We start from the raw sequence: 6,001 nt of genomic DNA on the forward strand, positions 1-6,001 counted from the left end.
AGTGAGGGGCACCAGCAGGGCTGGGGGGCTGTGGCTTGGGAGTGAGGGACCTGGGCCTGTATTCTGTGAACTAAGGGGGCAGGGAGTGCTCTGAGTTTTTTCCATGATTTAAAAAAAAACCTAAAATCAGATACCAAAATGTATAGGTATTTAGAATTGATCTTTATTATTGTGTTTGAGCCACTGGTAGGTTTCCAATTTGCTTTAAAATTGTAAATGTATCAAGAAAATGGTGTTCAACTGACACGCACACACACACACACACGCGCGCACACACACACGCGCACAGAGGCCTTTCATTTTAATCATGGATTTTGCTGTTTTTATCAGAGAATCAGAGTTGGGTGTGTTTTTTTTGTTTTTTGGTTTATCAGGGGAAAACCAGGATCCCTGGTGATGAGGCGCACACATTGTAGATGAAAGGTGTGAACTGGCACAAAGCTGCAGAGTGCTTCAAAGGTAAAATTCAAGAGTTTGCATCTGATGCAGAATGTCATCTGAACCTAATGCAGAAATTCAAAGGTGAGGGGGAAGCAGCAAGCAGGCAAGATTATTTTTGCAAATGTATTTGGGTTATGTAAGAGAGGTAAGAATTCTCTAGGTGAAAGAGGAGTGGGCTGTAGTAGTTAGGGAAAGAGAAGAGGAGGTTAAAGACCAGTGATTTAGTAGTAGAGATCAGGAGGACAGGATATTGTTGAAGATCATACAGTGAAAAACACCAATCTTGGATGTAATAGGAAGAAACAAAAGGGGTTCAAACATGACAACAAATTTAAGTCCCCATGAGTGGCTTGACTGCTGTCTATATGCGTGTGTGTAAACAGACAAATTGTGATCAGCACTATTTTGCCGTTAACTTTCAATGGAAAAGCAGGGCTCCCTCTGATATAAGAGTGTGTTAACTTTTCAAAACCTAAAGAGTTCAGAACCTAAAGAGTTGTTAACTTTTTAGAAATGCTGCAAAACTAATTCTTGTTTTGTGCTTATCTGGGGAAGGAAAAAGAGTTGGTCTGGGATTTTAGATGCAGTTGGGTGACTAAGTTATTTCAATGTGAATACTAAAACCAATGGCTGGAATGTGAGCACTGATTGCTTGTATTTAGAGGGTTGAAATTTGGCGCTATAAAAATCTAAATAAATAAATTGTTTGTATCTACAAAGATGACAGTCTTCCAGTAGCTATGGAAGTCACTGGTGAATCTGGAGGTGACTGAAGAGGCAGATCTGAGATCTGCATTTTTGACTGCAGACATAGATCCTAGTGATCTGAGGTCACAGCTCTTTCTATTTGTCTAGCTCACCTATTTGCCTGCATAGTGAGATGAATTTGCTCAAAATGGTTGCTGCCTTGTCATACTTCATGGTACAACTGGGGATGATTCAGTGCTCAGGTCTCCTAGGTAGTGATGTTAATGTCACCTTTTTTCTGATTGGCCTTCAAGGTACCTTTGAATCTCTTCTTTTGCCCAACTCTAGAGTAGGGACCGTTAGTGAGTTAGGAGTATAGGATATGGTTCAGGAGCCAGTTGTCAGACATCCTTATGAGGTGCAATGGTGGTGGTGATGTATAAACATGGCTTCAATGCTTGTCACAACACTAGCATTTGCTCTTCTGTTCTTCCAGTTGATATGGAGGATTTTCCAAAGATGTTGCTTACGGCAACATTCCAAGGCTTTCAGGTGTTTTCAGTAAGTTGTCCAGGTTTCATATCCATACAACAGGGTGGGAGTGACAACAGCCTGGTAGACAAGAAGTTGAGTTTGGGTCCTGATGTCATGATCAAAGACAATTTTGGAGATGTCAAAAGCAGCTCTCACAAATTTTATTCTATGTTAAATATCATTATGCTTACTTACTGGGAAAGCATTTCCTATGCAGTGGAAATTTAACCATCTCCATTCTTCAAGGACTACACTCTATTTGTAATATGTGGGGAAGCAGATAGATGGTTTGGAGTAGGTTGGTGAAGTATCTTGGTTTTTGTGAAGCTGACACTGAATCCAAGCATCTCATATGCTTCAGAGAAGCAGTTGAGAGTGACCTGGAGCTCTTCAATTGAGTATGCACACACAACGCAATCATCAGCATAATGAAGGTCAATAATAGAAGTATTGGTTATCTTGGATGTGGAATATAACTGGTTGATGTTACAGAGATTCCTGCCCATGAGATACTTATGGTGACTCCAGATAGAAGTCTGTCAGCAGTGAGATTTAAAACAGCTGTGATATAGTTGGGGGAAAAAAGTGTTGGTGCAATCATGCATCCTTGCTTGACTCTCATTATAACAATGAAGGGTTCTATCTCTGAGGCATTGCTTAAGGTGGTTGCTGTCATGTTGTCATTATCAAGTCTAGTGATGGTAACAAATTTTGGTGGGCGTCCAAATATCATCAGGATCTTCCATAGGGCCTCTCTGTTGATTGAATCAAATGCCATGAAAAAGATCTGTGTTGCTTTTGGCACTTCTCCTGAAGTTGTCTAGGGACAAAGATCACTGTACTTCTGGAATGGGCCTGCATTGGACTCCATTACCCAGCAGCCTCTGCCCACATCTTTGTGGCCAGTTTCTATGGAGACTCCAGCGGCAGCAGGGCCATGACAGTGCAGGGCAAGGGTTTCTATGGAGACCAGCCCCAGTGGCATTGGTAGGGCATGCAGTTCAGCAGGGAGCTGCTTTGGGGCTGGGATCTTGTGGCAGTGACAGCATGATCCAGAGCCAAGGCAGAACTGCAACATGCCCTGGGCAGGGGCATGCAGATAGCAAATAATGGCTCTGTCCCAGCTCTGGACCATGCTGTTACCAACCAAGATCCCAGCTGTGGCCCCGGAGCAGCTCTCTGACCAACCATATACCCTGCTAGTGCTGCTGGGGCCAGTCTCTAAGGAAACCCTGACCCTGCACTGTCATGGTCCCACTGCTGCTGGAGTCTCCATGGAAACTGCCTGCAGCAACACAGGCAGGGGCTGCTGGGAAATGGAGTCCAGCTGCCAGCCGGATCTTCCATTTTGCCCATCCCAGTCTAAAATCACACTGGGATTCATGTAAAATTATCACAGTAAGGGGAGTGAATCTATTGAGGAGAATGCGGACAAAAATGTTCCCACCTATGGACAGGAATACAATGGCATGGTAATTGCTGCAATCCAATCCGTTGTTGAATATGATTATGAATCTGGCATCAAGTCACTGGGAATCCATTCATGTTTCCAGATTTTCAGAATAATAGCATGCAGTTGGAGAGACAGCTTTTTTCCACTATGCTTAGAAATGTCACCTGGTATTCCATCAGGATTATGCTTTGTTGTTGTCTACTCAATGACTTTCAAGGCCTCTTGATAAGTTGGTGGGTCTGCAAGATCATTCATAGTGAGGTGTTGTGAAATGGTTTTGTTAGTATTATCTTCAACATTAGAATCTTGGTTCAGAAGCTCTTGAAATTGTTTCTTCCACTGTGCATGGATGATAGAGCTGTCTTTAAAGAGTGTTGGTCCATCCTTGGATCTCAGAGGGATGGCTCCTTGTGCGCTTGGCCCATAGACTTTATTATGCTGAAGAAAATATGCATATCATGGATGTCAGCAAGCTTTTTGGATCCCTTTTGCTTTGTCCTCCCACTAGTTGTTCTTTTGCTCTCAAATTTTTCCTTTGGGTCTCTACTTTAATGTGATAAATGTCTTGCTTCTGTTTGGCGTTGATGTCATTCTGTCAAGCTTTGAAGGGTCTCCTTTTATGTCAATGAGGGCTTGAATTTTTCTGTCGTTCTCATCAAACCATTTCTGATGCATCTTTGTAAAGAAGCCTAAAGATTCTTCACATGCCTCATGATCATTGGGAGAGCCTCAAGAAAGGCATTCAAGTGTCAAGATCATCAGGGAGGTTGGAGGCTTTCTCACTAAGATACTGCTGGAAATGGTCACTTTAAACAAGGTCTTTCAAGCACTCAATATTGAACCTCTTCCTTGGTTGCTTCTTTTACTTATGATGTTTTGGTGTGACAGGATGGAACATATCAAACAATGATCAGTCTAGCTTTTATCTATGCTGGTCATAGCTCTGGTGATATGGATGTCCCAGTGGTCCAGGGCATGCTCTATGACGTAGTCAATCAGATATGAATGTTCTGAGCAGGGGTGCATCCATGATGTCTTCCATGTATTGCTTTGATGGAATACAGAGTTTGTGGTGATGAGAACATGTCCTGAACACTTGCTCAGGAGGGACAATTCCATTTGAATCTACTTTCACTATCCCTTCCTTTCCAAATGTTCTTTTCCGTAGCTCAAAATCCCTGGGCACTCTAGCACTGAAATCACAAGGAGAAATTATTTAATCTTCTTTGGGGACTGATGCCAGGACTTGGTCAAGTTTGGAATAATTCTTCCTTTGTTTTGTCATCTGCTTCAAGGGTTGGGGCATATGCACTGACTGTTGCATGTTGCCTGTTGGTCAGTGGAAGCCAAAGGGTCACAAGATGCTTACTGATGCCAACTGAACATTTTGGCATCTGAGTAGTGATCTTGGTCTTCACAGCAAATCTAATGCCATGGAAGTGTCTGGTTGTTTGTTTGTGTTTTGTTTTTTATTTGCTTCTTTTTTCCAGCCTTTTCTTTCCAAAAGAATGTGTAGCTTCTGTGAGTTTATGTTCACCTGCACACTTGGTCCACAACTACAGCAATTTCAGTACTAGTGGCCATAGAACTTGCATGATTTAATACTGTCCTTCACTCCAGTCAGCCACTGTTAGGGTTGTCCATCAGGTGTAGACATTTTAGGTTGTTGACTTTATTTCTTGATTCAGACCACAGACAGAGTGATTCCATTGGGTTTGGTTTTCCAGTCAGGTGGAGTGAGACAGACTATGTTTAAGGCATCTTTCCTGATCATCCCATATAGGGAGCGGGCTAGAGTGGATCTTAAATAGGCCTTCTCAGTCATGATCGCAGCTGCCAAAGTGCACACCTGTCTCAGTTCCAAGTACAAAATGACCATGGACTTATACAGAGGCAATGATTGCCTCTGTATAGGTCCATGACTAGGGGCTTCTGGTAATTGCCAGCACTTGCCCCCATTGTCACTTGCCTATAATTGTAGGGCTTGCTTTTGATGGAAAACACCTGCACTTGAGGATGCCATTGCACATTAGCAACTGTATGATACTTCATGGGAAGGAAACCTTAATCTGATGACAAAGAAAACCTAGACAACTCAAGGCTTCTGTTCTGCTGCAATCTTTAATGTGCCTTTGCAGCAATTGTGAAGTATTTCTTCTTCATCTGCCTACTCCACCATTGGGGACTTCCATTTTTTGCTTTTAGATTGCTATTAGTCTGGAAGCCTCACTCATGACCTTGCCACCAGAGGTGACCTTACCAGGAGTACAAAATTCCAAATGGCATCACTCTAAAGGTCACTAGTAGCACACAAGCCTTTCTAGTACATCAAGATAAGGAGTTGCACATTTATTTTAAGTTGGCAACTAGACCCTCACAATGAGATTTCAAATTGACAATAGTAGTTGCTAAAGTTGTTGCAGGGGAAGAGGTTTGAGGTAGACATAAGAATTATTCATATGCAAGAGAGCTGGCAGAAAGGAAACTGAGGCAGGAGATGCAAATTGCAAATCCAAGGCACCTGGGAGTATGTTGCATATTCAAGGCAGCTGGTGGCTAAGTAGAAGAAGGTGACAAAAAAGGATGAATATTTATTTTGCATCCTGCCTAAAATAAGCTAACTTAGTGTGTAAAGGCAGAGAAGCGAGAGAGAGACTGAAGGGACAACAGAGGGAATAAAAAGAAACAAAGAAGGTGTTAAGGTTGAGGCAGCACAGGGACTGGAAGATTGGCACTTCAGAATCAGTGAGGAAGGGCATCTTAAAGACTCATTCTTAAGTATAATTTGCAGCAAAGTGAAAGCAATGTCTGGCTTGAGAGCCATTTTTAAAGGAAGTAATAAAGCTAAAATAACATTTTTTTTTTTTTTTTTTTTCAGCCGTACTT

The 6,001-nt window shown here is 42.3% G+C and overlaps 1 long non-coding RNA gene across 1 annotated transcript in view; it reads right to left on the minus strand.

Annotated features, from left to right (window-relative positions):
• Positions 1 to 2,840: 2,840 nt before the first annotated feature.
• The window catches only part of LOC109296341, a 14,507-nt gene continuing 11,346 nt past the window's right edge, over positions 2,841 to 6,001 (minus strand). The window contains exon 3 of the long non-coding RNA XR_002096962.1: positions 2,841 to 3,024. This is a non-coding gene — a long non-coding RNA (uncharacterized LOC109296341). The remainder of the gene's footprint in view (positions 3,025 to 6,001) is intronic.

The sequence above is a fragment of the Gavialis gangeticus genome, unplaced genomic scaffold, assembly GCF_001723915.1.
Source record: "Gavialis gangeticus isolate Ggan-Ray unplaced genomic scaffold, GavGan_comp1, whole genome shotgun sequence".
Classification (NCBI taxonomy): Eukaryota; Metazoa; Chordata; order Crocodylia; family Gavialidae; genus Gavialis; species Gavialis gangeticus.